Source organism: Hylobates moloch, unplaced genomic scaffold (assembly GCF_009828535.3).
Source record: "Hylobates moloch isolate HMO894 unplaced genomic scaffold, HMol_V3 SCAFFOLD_23, whole genome shotgun sequence".
Lineage (NCBI taxonomy): Eukaryota > Metazoa > Chordata > Mammalia > Primates > Hylobatidae > Hylobates > Hylobates moloch.
The window spans coordinates 7,289,491-7,305,397 of record NW_026652298.1 but is presented as its reverse complement, the minus strand read 5'-3'; the positions used below and the strand labels follow the sequence as shown (position 1 = coordinate 7,305,397).

Sequence of the window (15,907 nt, the reverse complement as noted above, 5' to 3'; positions counted from 1 at the left end):
TCCTGCCTCAGCCTCTCTGAGTAGCTGGGACTACAGGCGCCCGCCACCACGCCCGGCTAATTTTTTGTATTTTTAGTAGAGACGGGGTTTCACTGTGGTCTCGATCTCCCGACCTCGTGATCCGCCCGCCTCGGCCTCCCAAACTGCTGGGATTACAAGCGTGAGCCACCGCGCCTGGCCGGTTTTAATTATGTTTAATAGACACTTGACATAGTCATACTGTGTGCAGTAGCATGTTATTGTATGCTTTGTAATTTAATGAGGGAGTAAATATTAAGTGAACTTTCTTATGTATTTACTCTTCCAATGAAACTAGGCTGATCATTTTATCCCTGTACAAGTATTACATATTATATATGATGAGTTAAGGTTTCTTTCAAATGGCTTCACTTGAGGGATACTCTAGGATTTGCTTTTGTTATATGGTTCTCTAAATAATATCTATGTTTTAAAATAAATCTCATCGTTTTGTACTTTCTTGTAACTAATCTAGCTCATCTAATTTATATACATTTCAAAAAATTCCAGTAGTATTACAAATATTTATAGACAAACAAAATAAGTTTCTTCAACTCTATTTTTTCTTTGTTTTTAAACAAGGTGTTTTAATGTAAAAGCATTTAAAAGTTTTTATTAAATCAAATGAAGAAGAAATGATTCAAGCTCTATCAAAGTAAAAGGGGTGGGGAAGAGACAAATTTGCAGTGAGTTTTTTTTTAACCTCCAAATAAAAATGCTCTTTTAATCTTAAATGTTGTTCTACTTATTTCTATTTTTGAATAAAAATTATTGAGTTAGAGAATAAACATTATTGAGTTAGTGAATGAAAAAGTTTATGACTAGGCTATAGGCTAACCTCAAGGATGCAGAGATAGCTCTAAAGAGGTTTAAAAGTAGGTAAAGGTGAGTGCAGTGGCTCATGCCTGTAATCCCAGCATTTTGGGAGGGCAAGGTGGGAGTATCGCTTGAGCCCAGGAGTTCGAGACCAGCCCGAGCAACATGGTGAAACCCCATCTCTATTAAAAAATAGAAAAAAAAAAAAAAAGTTAACCGGTCATGGTAGTGCATGCTTGTAGTCCTAGCTACTCGGGAGGCTGAGGTGGGAGGATTGCTTGAGCCAGGAGGCAGAGGTTTCAGTGAGCGGAGATCATGCCACTGTACTCCAGCCTGGGTGACAGAGCAAGATCCTGTCTCAAAACAAAACAAAACAAAACAAACAAACAAAGAGATTAGTTCAAGCTGTAAATTTGCTGCCTTAGGTAATATGAAAAGCTGCAAGTGGAGACAAGGAGCCGAAGCGATCATTCATAAACACTAACCTCTTGCGTGGGTGGAGAAAAATGGCAAGAAGCAGCTGGGTGCGGTGGCTCACGCCTGTAATCCCAGCACTTTGGGAGGCCAAGGACGGTAGATCACCTGAGGTCAGGAGTTCGAGACCAGCCTGGCCAACATGGCGTAACTCCATCTCTACTAAAAATACAAAAATTAGCCAGGCCTGGTGGCCCATGCCTATAATCCCAGCTACTCGGGAGGCTGAAGTGGGAGAATCTCTTGAACCTGGGAGGCAGAGGTTGCAGTGAGCCGAGATCACACCATTGCACTTCAGTCTGGGCAACAGAGCAAGATACCGTCTCAAAAAAAAAAAAAAAAAAATGGCAACAAGCAACCCAATTATTATCCATTTACCGAAGCATAGTAAACCCAATGTTATCCAGGACACTAATCTTGTTCAATGTTTTATCAGCATCACAATACAATGGTTTTAAATTAAATTTAAATGCAACAAGCATTCCTATTCATGAATACCATCACCAAGCTATGAATGAAGCTAGAGATCTTCTTCAGATTGCTAGAGAAGCCAAGATAAAAGCATAGATTAGGAACACCTATAGTGACCTAGAGAGTACCACCATTTCTCAACTCTCCTCAGATAGGACTCTGGAGAGGGCTTAGTGATTCTTCTCTTAATGCTATTTAGATAATGCAAAAACATGGGCCTCAACATGGAGCATCTGAAGGTGGAATATATCCAAACAACAGGCAGAGTCCTGCCTAACACAGGATTAACAAACTCGATACAGACATGGAGTTGTTCTTCTGGAGAGTTGCAACAGACAAGTTAGCTAAGTGACTGTTTGAGAGCTTCTTCTGAAATAGAAGGAAGATTCACTCATTCGTCTCTGGGCTTAGGGGAGGAAGAATTTAAACCCAAGTTTTACTAATAATCCTTCCATTTTGTTGAAAATATTGACCATTAAATGCTACGTATTAAAATTGTTATCAGGAAGGAACATATAGGTCAGGTCATCAAGTTTATCTGTCAAAGGGTAAAGAGAATAGGAAAGAAAGGATCAAAGAGAGACTGGAGAAGCACTACAGGAGTGGGAAATTATGGGCTGTGCAGGCTAATGAATCTGTATGGATTCAACAACTTCCTAGCTGAATGGCCTAGAGCAAATTCCTTAACTATCAAATTCCCTTTCTACAGTGGTCAATGGAGGCAAGACACCTACTGTAAAGAGTAGTGATGCAGAACAAATGAGATAAATTATGCTTATTGGCTGGCATGCAGAGCCAGGGTCTACCCATGTGTAAAGGAATGTGGTTGAGGAAGCAAGCAAATATGTAGTGGTTGGATTAAATATTTATATAAGTTTCTGAATGTAGAAATAGTTGTAAAATAAATCACTTCAGCAGACTCACCAGCAACTGCTTTTCAACTTTAAAAAATTACACTTTGTTATGCACTCATGAAATGTACTAAAACTATTAGCAAGCCACACCCAACTGGCAGCTGCGGGAAAGAGGAATTGGGAATAAAGGCTTTTGGCTCCATGTTTTCTTCTTGAACCAGGTGTTTTGTTACTATTAACAAGACATTCTCCATATTCTTTTCATCTGTGCATTTATCATGTTGAACTGATCCCAAACGGAGGGGAAGAATTTGTAGGGTATGGTTTTTCCCCATGCTCTGTCCTCTCTATGTCCATAGGCACCCAGATACATAGACACACACTCCACACACACACAGACACACTCCTCCCCAGAGACACACATGCAATCATAGATACACATATATTCACACATACGCCCTTTTCAGACTGTCTTGACCCACACACAATCTCACTTAAATTATTAGGAGCTACAAGGGTTTCTAAATGATTTCCAAAAGAATATATATACTTATTAAAGAATCTATAGACTAAATTTTAAAAATTATTTATAATTTTTCCCAAAAACCAGCTATACTCTTCTTTTTACTTGACATTAGTTTATGCTGCTTAAACAAATAGAAGAGGTATCATAAGTATCATACCAGTTACTGGATTTAAATCTGATAATTTTTTTTTCAGCTACTAAGACAGTCAATAGGAGAAAGTTCTGTTCAAAATTGAATACTTGGCAATGAATTTTAATAATAGATTGGTATCTGTGTTCTATAGGTGTGCAGTACAGATTATTGTAAAGGAAAAAAAAACAATCCTGCAGTTCGTCTATGACCTAAGACAGGGAAAATGTGACAAGGAAACAAACAAGACAGCGTACTCTCCTTATATAGGGAGTAGAAGCAATGGAATGAGGTGGAGATGATAGTAATTGAATGAACAAGGCTACCGACAGAGTGACTCTCAGGCTAGTCATGCAGACCAGGCAGCAGCCCAATGATTAGAGAGCACCACCTTGAACCACAAAGCTTTCATATTTCCATAGTGAGAAAGAATCAATAGGTGAGAACAGAACTTGAAAAGAGTAGCATAAAAGTGCAGAATTACAAGAGTTTTCTCAAATACATGTGTTACATTTGATCTGTGACTACACAAACCTCTGAGGAAAGTCCCACCACTGCATTTGACAACCATTCTAAGTGCAGAGAAAGAAGAGATTGTTTAACATACATTTCGTAGAAAATTTGTTCCATTGACATATATGCTGTTAAGCAATGCACAGAAACGTCTCCCATTAGCTCTTATTCTGTGTTCTCTCAATTCAACAATAATTTCAGTTCATGCAGTGACCCTCTTCCACAATACTGTGCATCCTGCCTTGCCTAGTACATTGCTCTACACAGTTTGTTATTTAATGCCAAAAGGGGACATTTAGTTCACTTTCCTTCAGTACTTTAATTACGCTGAAGACTCCAGTGTTAATGGTGAATACAGGAAAGACTTCAACTAGGAGTGATCATATAGACGAAGTAGCAGCTATGGTCTAAAATCAGCATGTTGGGAGGATTAAATGAGATAATGTCTGTGAAAGTGCTTGTAAGCGGGAGCACACTAATAACTGTTATGAAGACATGGTAAATTTAATAGATGCAAATGTAAATTTCTTGCATCCACGTTACAATACATCCATTGTATGAGCAACAGATGAGAGAGACCTGTCTGGAGAGCATTTAACAGAAACCAGAAGTCTCACTTGGCTGGTGAAAAGGTTTAGGTAATCTGTAATTATAGGTAGGTAGATCACATCTGGGCTATCGTATTTCTTTTGGGGAGCCATGTTTTAAGAGTGTTTAAGAGTGTATGATCAAACTGGACCTCACTCCTCACTCTCATAGAAGAGAGTGGCCAAGTTAAAGAGAAGTTAAAAGCTTTATCATATGGGGCATGGTTGAAGGAGATGGAAGTAAATAGCTGTCCTCAAACATTTGAAGAAAACAGAACTAAGACGAGGTACAAAAGGACAAAACAAAATTGAGATGGAAGTTACATAGTGATAGAATTCAGCTCAATATAAGGAAAAACTTCTAATCATAACTCTCTGAAAATATATAATAGATTGGCCCTCTCTTCCTTCATTTCTTTTTCCTCCTTCCCTCTCTCCCTCCCTTCTTCCCTTCCTTTTTCACTAATTACAACACTGACCTTTTCAGAGCAGTCTCTGAGTGTCTACCACATGGTGAAAGGTACTTCCTCAGCATCGCTGCCATGTTCTGTAGTATGTGTTTCTATCCACTGACCATGGCTGACTGGAACAGGAATGGCACCAGCCAATGAGCTGGCTGAGCCTGAAATACCTGCCTCTTTAGGCCCTCTATTTAGTATAATGGTTAATGAAGCCAATCAGATTCTCTCTATTTCCTTTTTTCTTTCTTTCTTTTTTTTTTTTTTTTTTTTTGAGATGGAGGCTCACTCTGTCGCCCAGGCTGGAGTGCAGTGGCACGATCTCAGCTCACTGCAGCCTCCACCTCCTGGGTTCAAGCAATTCTCCTGCCTCAGCCTCCCGAGTAGCTGGGATTACAGGTGCCTGCCACCACACCCGGCTAATTTTTGTATTTTTAGTAGAGATGAGGTTTTACCATACTGGCCAGGTTGGTCTCTGAACTCCTGACCTCAAGTGATCCACCCTCCTCGGCCTCCCAAAATGCTGGGATTACAGGTGTGAGCCACCATGCCCGTCCGATCCTCTCTCTTTCAAAGTTGGATTTTTATAGGCACATAAAAAGAATCTTCTAGTTGACAGCAGCCAGAGAAGTAAAAGCAGAAAGAACAAGAACAAGACAAGAGGAAGACACGGAGCAAGAGAAAACCTGCAGCAACAGGGAACTAGGCAGAGGTAAAGAGTCAGGATCAATGAAAGCAGGATTTAAGAAATGCTGGTTTAATATTGTATGTAGATGACAAATTAACAGTTATAGGTCTGTGTCCTGACTAGTATTCAAGGGTCTGATGTGGAGGCCTGACTGCGATGTTAGCTGTATCATCCATGGTTCCACTTATAAGACCTTTTCTTTCTCTCTAATTTCCCATGTGTATTAATACTTAGTTCCCAGTTACGGAGGTAACAGGAGCATGTTTCACGGTAAACTTTCAACTTGAAGGAGCCTAGCACTATTATGGTATAATATAGATAAACAAAAAGAGAGGAAAAAAAGAGTATCACCAATGATTCTACCTTAGAAATAAAGACTGTTACACTACCTTAGAAATATCACCCTAAGGCAACCACTAAGATACAAAAATAACACTAATATTAAAATACTAAAAATGCCACTAAAATACCACTAATGCTATTAAAATACTAAAATTAAATCAGTTATTGCTAAAAAGCCACAACATTTTAAAAAGTGGAATCATAAAAATTACTCAGTTAATCTGAAAGAAGCCATTAAAAACAGAAAAAAGGGAAAATCAGACAAATAGAACACAACAAAATGATATACTTAATACTAATTATAGCAATACTCACATTTAATGTAATTGCCCCAAACAAAACTCAGTGAGCATTACATTAGATGAAAAAGCAAGACCAACTAAATTCTGCATACAGAAAATCAACTTTAAATGTAAAAGCAACAAAAAAGTTAATCATAAAAGAATGGAAAAATATATACATACTCTAACACCAATTTTTAAAAAACTTCTGGAGATTCAGTATTAGGCAAAGCAGATATAAGGGCAAAGATTATTACCAGGAATAATGGTTATTTTATAATAATAAAGAGGCCAATTCATCAAGGGGATATAAGAATTCTAATCATTGGCGGCACGCGGTGGCTCATGCCTGTAATCCCAGCACTTTGGGAGGCTGAGGCAGGTAGATCACCTGAGGTCAGGAGTCAAGACCAGCCTGACCAATATGGTGAAACCCTGCCTCTACTAAAAATACAAAATTAGCTGGCGTGGTGGTGAGCACCTGTAATCCCAGCTACTCAGGAGGCTGAGACAGGAGAATTGCTTGTACCCAGGAGGTGGAGGTTGCAGTGAACCGAGATTGTGCCACTACACTCCAGCCTGGGCAACAGAGTGAGGCTCTGTCTCAAAAAAAAAAAAAATCTAATTATTTATGTGCTTAATAAAAGAGCTTCAAAATACATAAGGCGAAAGTTGGTAGAAATGCAATGAGAAATAGATAAATCCACAATTATTGTCAGAGATTTTCATGCAGCTTTTTAAGCAATTGTTAGAACAAATTGACAAAAATTTGAACAACACTGGCCGGGCGCGGTGGCTCACACCTGTAATCCCAGCACTTTGGGAGGCCAAGGCGGGCGGATCATGAGGTCAGGAGATCGAGACCATCCTGGCTAACATGGTGAAACCCCGTCTCTACTAAAAAAATACAAAAAATTAGCCGGGCGCGGTGGTGGGCGCCTGTAGTCCCAGCTACTCAGGAGGCTGAGGCAGGAAAATGGCATGAACCTGGGAGGCAGAGCTTGCAGTGAGCCGAGATAATGCCACTGCACTCCAGCCTGGGCAAAAGAGCGAGATTCTGTCTCAAAAAAAAAAAAAAGAAAAAAGAAAAAAGAAAATTTGAACAACACTAACAACCAATTTGACCTAATTAATATTTATAGAATATTACACCCCACAATGGCAGAATACATATTCTTTTCAAGGGCATATGGAACATTTATTAAGATAGACATATTCTGGGTCATAAAATGTCTCAATGAATATTAAAGTTTTCTATAATACTTTGAGAGCATCAAAAGACGCCCTCTGACTTCAGTGGAATTAAATTAGAAATCAATAACAAAAGCATTCTTATAATACCTCCAAATATGTGGAAATTTAATAACACAGTTATAAATAATCCATCAGTCAAAGAAGAAATCAAAATGAAAAATATAAAAATTTTGATCTCAATAAAATTTTAAGCAAAATATTTAAAATTTTCTGAGATGCTGCTAAAGCAGTAGTTATAGGAAAATTTATAGCACTAAACACTTATATTAGAAAAGGAGAAAAGTCTCAAATAAATAACCTCAAATCAATGACCTTAGAAAAACAGATAAAAAGTGAATTCAATCCAATATAAGTATAAAAAGAAAATAAGTCAAAAGCTGGAATTTTGAAAAACTAATAAAACTTAACAAACCTCTAGTCAGAATGATCAGAAGTAAAGAGAAGATACTAATTTATAATATCAGAAATGAAAAAGGAAACATCACTATGGATTATACAGATACTACAAAGATAATAGGAAATGTTATAAACAATTTTATACCATTAAGTTTTAAAATGTAGATGAAATTAGAATATATTTTAAGATTAACTTTCTCAATCTGATAAAGGGCACACATCTATGCGAAAACCACACCCAGCAGCACATGTTGTAAAGGAAATCTAAATCCTTTTCACCTAAGATCAAAAACAAAACAAATGTCTGCACTTAATAGAAAGAGAAATTCAACATTCTATTCAACTGATATATTCTAGCTCAAGCACAAGAAATGAAAGGTATACAGATTAAAAGAAAAACTATTTGTATATGACATGATTATCTTTGTAGAAAAATCCAATGGAATCTAGAACAAAGCTACTAAAACTAATAACTGAACTTTCAGGAAGGTTAAGGAATAGAAGAGCAACATAAAAATCAATTTTATTTCTGAAGAAAAATGAACAGTAAGACATTTAAATTAAAAAACAAAACCATTTACAATAGCATAAAATATGTAAAATACTTAGGAATATAAATTGGACAAAAGATGTGCAAGACCTACATACTGAAAACTGTAAACTGTCACTGACAGAATTTTTTTTTTTTTTTTTGAGACGGATTCTCGCTCTGTCACCCAGGCTGGAGTGCAGTGGCGCTATCTTGGCTCACTGCAACCTCCGCCTCCCGGGTTCACGCCATTCACCTGCCTCAGCCTCCCCAGTAGCTGGGACTACAGGCACCCGCCACCACGACTGGCTAATTTTTTGCATTTTTAGTAGAGACGGAGTTTCACCATGTTAGCCAGGATGGTCTCGATCTCCTGACCTTGTGATCCACCCACCTCAGCCTCCCAATGACAGAAATTTTTAAAGGCATAAATAAGTATATTTTGTTCACAACTTAAAGAATTCAATATTGTTCAAATATCAAATCTCTTTAAATATCCATAAAGTCAATAGAATTCTAGCAGCCATCTCTGTAGACATTGATAAGCTTATTCTAATATTCACATGCAAGTACAAAGGATCTGGAATATCCCAAACAAGTTAGAAAAAGAACAAAGTTGGAAGACCAAAACTTCCTGATTTCAAAACTCATTTTATAGTAATGAGTAAAAAGTAAAACTTTTTTACTGTAGCTTTATAGCTACAGTAAAAAAGACTGTGGCATTGGCATCAAAATGGCTAAATAGATCAATGGAAGAGAACTGAGTACAGAACTTGCTCATCTACATGGAATAATGATTTTTAACCAAGATGCAATGGCAAATCAGTGGAGCATGAACAGTATTTTCAATAAATGATGCTTAAACAATTGGATATTTATATGTAAAGTAGTAAACTTTAATGAATGCTTTTCACGATATATACAATTAACTCAAAATGGATCACAGGCCTAATTTTAAAACCTAAAACTACGTAACTTCAAGTAGAAAACCTTCGTGACCCTGAGTTAAAGATTTGTTAGATAAGACACCAAAAACAAAATCCATAAAAAGAAAAAAATAATAATTTGTACTTCATTACAATTAAAAACTGCTCTTTGAAACATTATGAAAGGAGAATGAAAACAGAAGCTATAGGCTGGGAGACAATATTTGCAAATCACATATCTGATAAAGAATTTTGCATCTACAAGAGCCTCTGTGGTGTCTGGTTAAGTGTATGGATTCTAAAGTCAGGCTGCCTGGGTGATATCATTATTAAATATGGTATAACCCTTTACAAGTTTCTTTACTTTTAAATGCTTTCATTTTTGAAAATTTAGAAGCTACATCCAAGAAGTATTATGAGAACTAAATGCGTTAATTAATATAGGGTTTATTGACTAATATTTAGCAGGAAAAGAGTGCTCAATAAGTTTGAGAGAGAGAGGGAGAGTGAATGACAGTGAGTGTAAACCTATTATTGCTTACCTCTGTAATATTGGAATTATTAGAATTATAACCATTTCTGGTAGTTGTTGGATTTTAAACATTAGCCTGATAATTTGCTTGTCTCAAAACATAAGTGAGAAAGCCTATTATGCTGACACATAGGACATAGAAGGGAAATCTACCTCCAAGAAGTACCAGTATGTCTGAGAAGAGTAAAAGAAAAAAACAAGGTCAAGAATCGGATTTTCTGCTTTGACCACTGCTTTTCTAGCTGGCCGAGAAATCACATAACACCTCCTTATTAAAAGGGTAACCAAACATCTGTCACTGAACAATGTTCAACCTAGGGTGTTAGAGCAAATCTTGGTCACAGATGACAAATGTGTCAGGAAAAGAATCCTGAACAGGAAAGCAAAATGTGATTGTATGAATTTCTGCTTTAGCTAAGAGTTGATTATAAAAACATTGTTGTCTGTGCCAAAAAAAAAAAAAAAAAAAAAAAAAAACTGAGAAAATGTATGCCAAATAAAAGGTTAAATTGATCTACTTGAATAAGCAATTGGCTTGCCTACTGACAAAAGATATTACGGATATTTAAATGGCCTTTATGGTTGTTGATTTTACAAGTGATGCACAGATTCACAATACTTCAGACTTTAATACCAAAGCTGCAGAGGAGTAAAGTCTCACAACATGTTACACACCATGCACTGAGTCCACTTACACTTCCACCTCCTGCGAACCTTTCAACTGAACAGCAACATCACACATCTTGGTCATGGGAAGTATCGGTGAGGTGCGTCTTTCCCATTATTTCTGGCTTATGAAGCACTAACATCAGTTTTGAGGGACAAAGCTAGAAGTTAGATATAAAATAAGAAAGAAAAGAAGTTAAAAATGAAGCAACAGAAGTCTGTGTTACTTCAAAAGTCAACTTAGGAAAAGCATTAGATCACTTGGGAAAAGGTGTATTCCACACTCAGCTCATTGATGTTGGATGCGGCTATTGAATTTTGGCATGAAGCACACTGTGATTCAAAAGTGAAGATTGCTTCATTCAATTCTGCATTGGAAGGCAATTCTCACCTTTTTTTTCCCCAAGCTGTTCTTCACAAACCTCTCTTATTTCTTGCAGGCTAGATATGATACAGACCTTCAAGGCAGAAACAGGAGCATTTCAGAGACAGAAAATTTGTGAATCTCTTGTCTATCTTGGAAAATGGGTACTGAAAATTCCAAATGAATACAAAGTAGTTCTAGATCTCTTTGGTGCCATTCCAAGCTATGCTGTTGAAAGCATTGACAAGCTGAGAGACAGGAATGGTTAGTTTTGTAGCTTAGACAGGCAAAGGAAGTACTCTCCTTTGGCATATAAAATATGTAGACACAGAAGAATGATCTCAGTCACAGTAGCAGCCTGGTTCTGCTAGGATTTTTTTTTTTTTTCAGCACAGACTGTCCTTCAGGTAACAAAAATCCCAAACCAAGACCAGCCATATGAATGGCAAACCAACCACATTCTCTTGTCTTGGACTTGGTGAGCTTGGACCTTGTACAGCTGTACTCATTTAAAACTGCAGCCTAACAAATATTTCTCACTTATTCATTAAATCAACAAATATCTCTTAAGTTCCTACTAAGTGCCAAGCACCATTATACAATTACTCAGACAATTCTACCTCTGAAGGAGCAGTAGTTCTTAAAAGATGAGGCTTTTTCTGATTTATGGGGCTTCTCTTATTCCTGAAGGCATTAAGAAAAAATAAAGAAGAAATTTGTTGTGATGAGAATTAGTGCACCAGGTTTATATCCTAGATCCTTGAGAGAATGTTATTGGGTATTCAAGATGGAGAGGTAAGTAAAACTTGCTCCACTCTGTTCATTCTGTATTTGAGGAATGTACAGAATACTGAAGAAGGGGAGGGCGTAGTGCCAGGCCTCTTTGAAAAGGTGCATATGGACTAATTCCTGCAGAGCCTCCCCACTTCCTTTGTATAAAATGCACAGAAGCCCTCCCCAGCTTTAACCTGACCTGTCTTTCCTTATTTGGATGTGAAGACTGAAGTCAGCCTAGTAGTGTCCCTGGTATTTGTATTTGGCAGAGATGGCCAGGGAAACCACCACTGAGATTTCATAGTTGCATGACTATTGCTGATGAAATGATTCATTTGCCTTAGAATGAATTGCTAACCATGAGGTCAACTTCAGAGCAGTCAACAGCACTCAGCAAGAGAACCAATCAGTGGGAGGTGTATTCTTCAAAGATAAGAGTGAATCTTTCCAGTCATACATAGTAAAAGAGAAGTACAGCTAGAGGATATATATTGAACTTTTACCATAAATTTATGAAAGAACCAACTCAGCAGGTCTAGCTAGACTCATATTGACTTAAAGAGCTTGAATAAAAATGTTTTTTCTAGAATATAAATAGTTTTGTAGAAAAATGGTAAACAGGAGCTATAAAATGAAATTGAATGAGCTTATATAGGAACTTGAATCTTCTCTTATAATGCCTTAAAATGCTATTTCATGTCATCCTAGAGGTTGAAATGTCTATTAATCAGCTTGCACAGGTTTTACCAGTGACACTGTTAAGTTGTGTCCTTCAGGTATTTTACCCTTCTCACTCTTTTTGAGACGGAGTCTCGCTCTATCACCAAGCTGGAGTTCGGTGGTATGATCTCGGCTCACTGCAACCTCCAACTCCCTGGTTCAAGCAATTCTCCTGCTTCAGCCTCCCAAGTAGCTGGGATTACAGGCATTTGCCACCACACCTAGCTAATTTTTGTATTTTTAGTAGAGACGGGGTTTCACCATGTTGGCCAGGATGGTCTTGATCTCCTGACCTCGTGATCCACCTGCCTTGGCCTCCCAAGGTGCTGGGATTACAGGCGTGAGCCACCTTGCCCGGCCCTTCTCACTGTTTTGAATCATCAAAATAAATGTTCGATACTGTGTTTTAGTTAATTAGATTTTATTGACGTTTGGATGACTCTAACACTTGAAAAATCAAGAAAAGATCTAACAAAAGACTAGACCAAGAGGACTCAAGATTCTTCTCATTCATTTTTGAGATGCTTCTTTAATTGATAAATTATATCTGCTTGAATGACCAAGACACAAAAAGTTTTATCATAGAGGATTTTCAAAACAACATAATAGGGAGATTAATATGTTTCCTGGCTTTTCAGAATTTGGGTGGTAGGCTAGTGAATGCTAGGAACAGCAACCTTTGAAATCATTGGTAATGGCTTCCATTATTTGAAGTTTCCCTTCCCTAACCCCACCTTGTTGGTGCAGGCTCTTCATAGCTACTAAGCAGCATTAACAAGTAAGAACACCAAAAATTGTTGATGGTCTTCTCCACCCACTAGAAGATAAATTTCATGTGGGCAAAATTTTGGGTGTTTTGTTGGCAGCCGTATATCTAGTATTTGAAACAATGCACATAACATAGGGAGTACATAATACTTAGGAATGCGTTGAATAAATTCACAGGAAGTTTTCATCTGCCAAGGGATATTGTAGTTCACACTGTCAAATAAATACCCAGGAGCTTAACTTTTGTCTAATTACTGCCTCTTCAGTATTGGAGGGACTCACAGATCCTAGCTTTTTGAAACAGGCTTTGTCTGATAATTTAAATACTCAGTTTTAGTCAAGTACACACAAATTTTTATAGAGAAGTTTGGTATGGATATTAGTGAAGCCTAAACTATAAACACTCCCTGGGAATTTTAGATTGACTTTGGCAGTTCACCAAAGGATATAACAATTCTAGTTTAGAAGTAGAATCAACAAGAACCAAAATTGGGTCAACATTCACTGAAGGTGAAGATGGACAACATCTTTGCTGAAGCCCTAGGTCACATGAGTTCAGGATGAGAGAGGACCTATGGTTGCCTCCCTACTGACTGTATAAGAGAATAACAGACACCTGACTATATAAAAGAATAGTAGACAACAGCCACTAAAGTTGTGGAAGAGAGGCTAGGTATTCCAGTAAAATAATTACCTGGGAGGAGCTGACATAAAAGAACTCTGATTATAAATTGGGTCTTTATTTCCTATCATGATTGAAGACTGGGGAAAAATGGTTATGCATGAATTTTAAGGATCCTGTTAAAAATAAATTGCTTGAGAAACAGTGTATACCATCAAAGTAGATAATTTTAGAGAGTAAAATCAATATTTGGGGAATAAATGTGAAACCTCTAAGTTCTAAAAGGTAACTGTATCTTTCCTTTCTAGTTTATGACGATTACTAAGAGGAATCACTTATACCAACATTAGCTTAGAGGTAAAGGTCTCTAGCTGTTGAATAATTAATTTCAGAAGTTCCAACTATACATCCCTGAACATTATCTAAGCTGCCAACTCATTTCTTCCCTGTATGAAATCTTTCCTTTTCTTTGGACCAGGTAGGACCCTTACTCAGCTATATTCATTCACACTTTTTTCCCAGTTCATTAACCAATTGTCAATCTTTCTAAAACTCTGAGGCAGAAAGTTTAAAAAAGGGGGAATAGATGAGAACTATGAGACTCTGCTGTATGTGTCTGTGGTAATTCTACTGATTAGAGAAAACCTTGTCAATTGAAACACACACACACACACACACACACACACACATGCATACACATAGACAAGGAAATCCAAATCAAAACACAGAACTTAGCTCTTCCACCCCTCCCAGCCCCCATGGTGGCCTTTGCAGACAGTGTCTAACTAAGGTATCTTCTTATAGTTACTTGTCAGTTATCAACTTTTAGTTGGTTACCCTTGGCAATATTTCTGCTCTAGATTTAGCTAGAAATAAATCTTTAAGTACATGGATTAGAGACCTAAATGCCGTACAAAGCAGCAAATGAAATAAGTCACTTCATCAAACTTAATTATTTTTACTAAACTTTTGAATAAAATAGACTTTCCAAATGCAGTTTAAAAAAATTAGAGCAAATAGCCATGCATGTGATCTACCGTCCTTCTTGAGCAAGGATAACTAGTCTTACACTACAGTAAAAAAAAATTACTCATTTTTATATTTTATTCCCCTGAAATTTTACATTCAAATGATAACTTCCTTAATGATTTAATAGAAATTTTTCTCCAGCCTTAACTTACAATATTTCAAAATATCACTGTTAATCTCTGACCTCCTGTCATGGGATGAGAAAAATAATAAACAATATATAATAATATATTAGAAATAATGTATATAATTTAATAGTAAATAATATACTACTGTCATGAGACATTTTCTTCATATTTTCTGAGCAATGGAACACAGTCTGTAATAGTTTCATAGCTTTCTTTTCTACACAGCAGTTCCCAAACTAGTGTTTCTAATATACATGTTTGGCAGAAATAGAATCACTCACAAAAGGAATTTTCAAGATTCTGCTTTCTCTAACTAGCCAGTATCTTGTCTTTTCCATCCATGAAAACGATAACTGCCCTATTTTATCAAGGTTCCTTTGGTTTTCACCAATACGTTTATTTTATTTAATGGTAGGCATGTAGGAGAGAAATCTTGGTTCATAATGTGAAAGTAAAGCTGAATACAGTTAAAAAAAAAAAGTTCTTTACATGATCCTGTAGCCAGGAGCAAGATATTGATTAGATTTTCAGTTGTGGACAAAAGCATCTAAGGATGAGAATTCTTTCCAAATCTTTCCTGAAGAGATCTATAACAAACAGGACTTCCAGGACTGGCACAATAATGTTTTTTGCTAAATCTTCTCTGGTTTTAAGAAAGTTACGTGAATGTGAAAATTGTGCCTGCTACTTTATATTCCAGGAAATTATGTAAGGTGATTTCTAAGGCAATTTTCATAGATGTAGTAACGTTCAAATGACCTTCTCCAAGTCACAATCACTCTTCCTTCCTCAACACCCACCAATTTATTTCTCTTGACAGATGTTTCCTTCTCTCCTTCTCTCATTTATTTTTTCTTTCAACTCAATTCCTCCAGTTCATAATTATTTATTTAGTCCTGGTTATGTGTAAGACACTATAAGGATTTGAAATATTAATAAAGCATGGTAACTCCACTGGAATTAGAGACCCTTTAAAAGGGGAATTCAGTGAACATAGTATGGATGGGAATGAAAATGAGGCTTGTAAGAGAATCTGAGAAA

At 36.9% G+C, this 15,907-nt stretch overlaps 1 long non-coding RNA gene across 1 annotated transcript in view; it reads right to left on the bottom strand.

Annotated features, from left to right (window-relative positions):
• LOC131382388 (uncharacterized) overlaps nucleotides 1-15,907 on the bottom strand; it is a 355,345-nt gene that overhangs the window by 60,075 nt on the left and 279,363 nt on the right. The window lies entirely within an intron of this gene.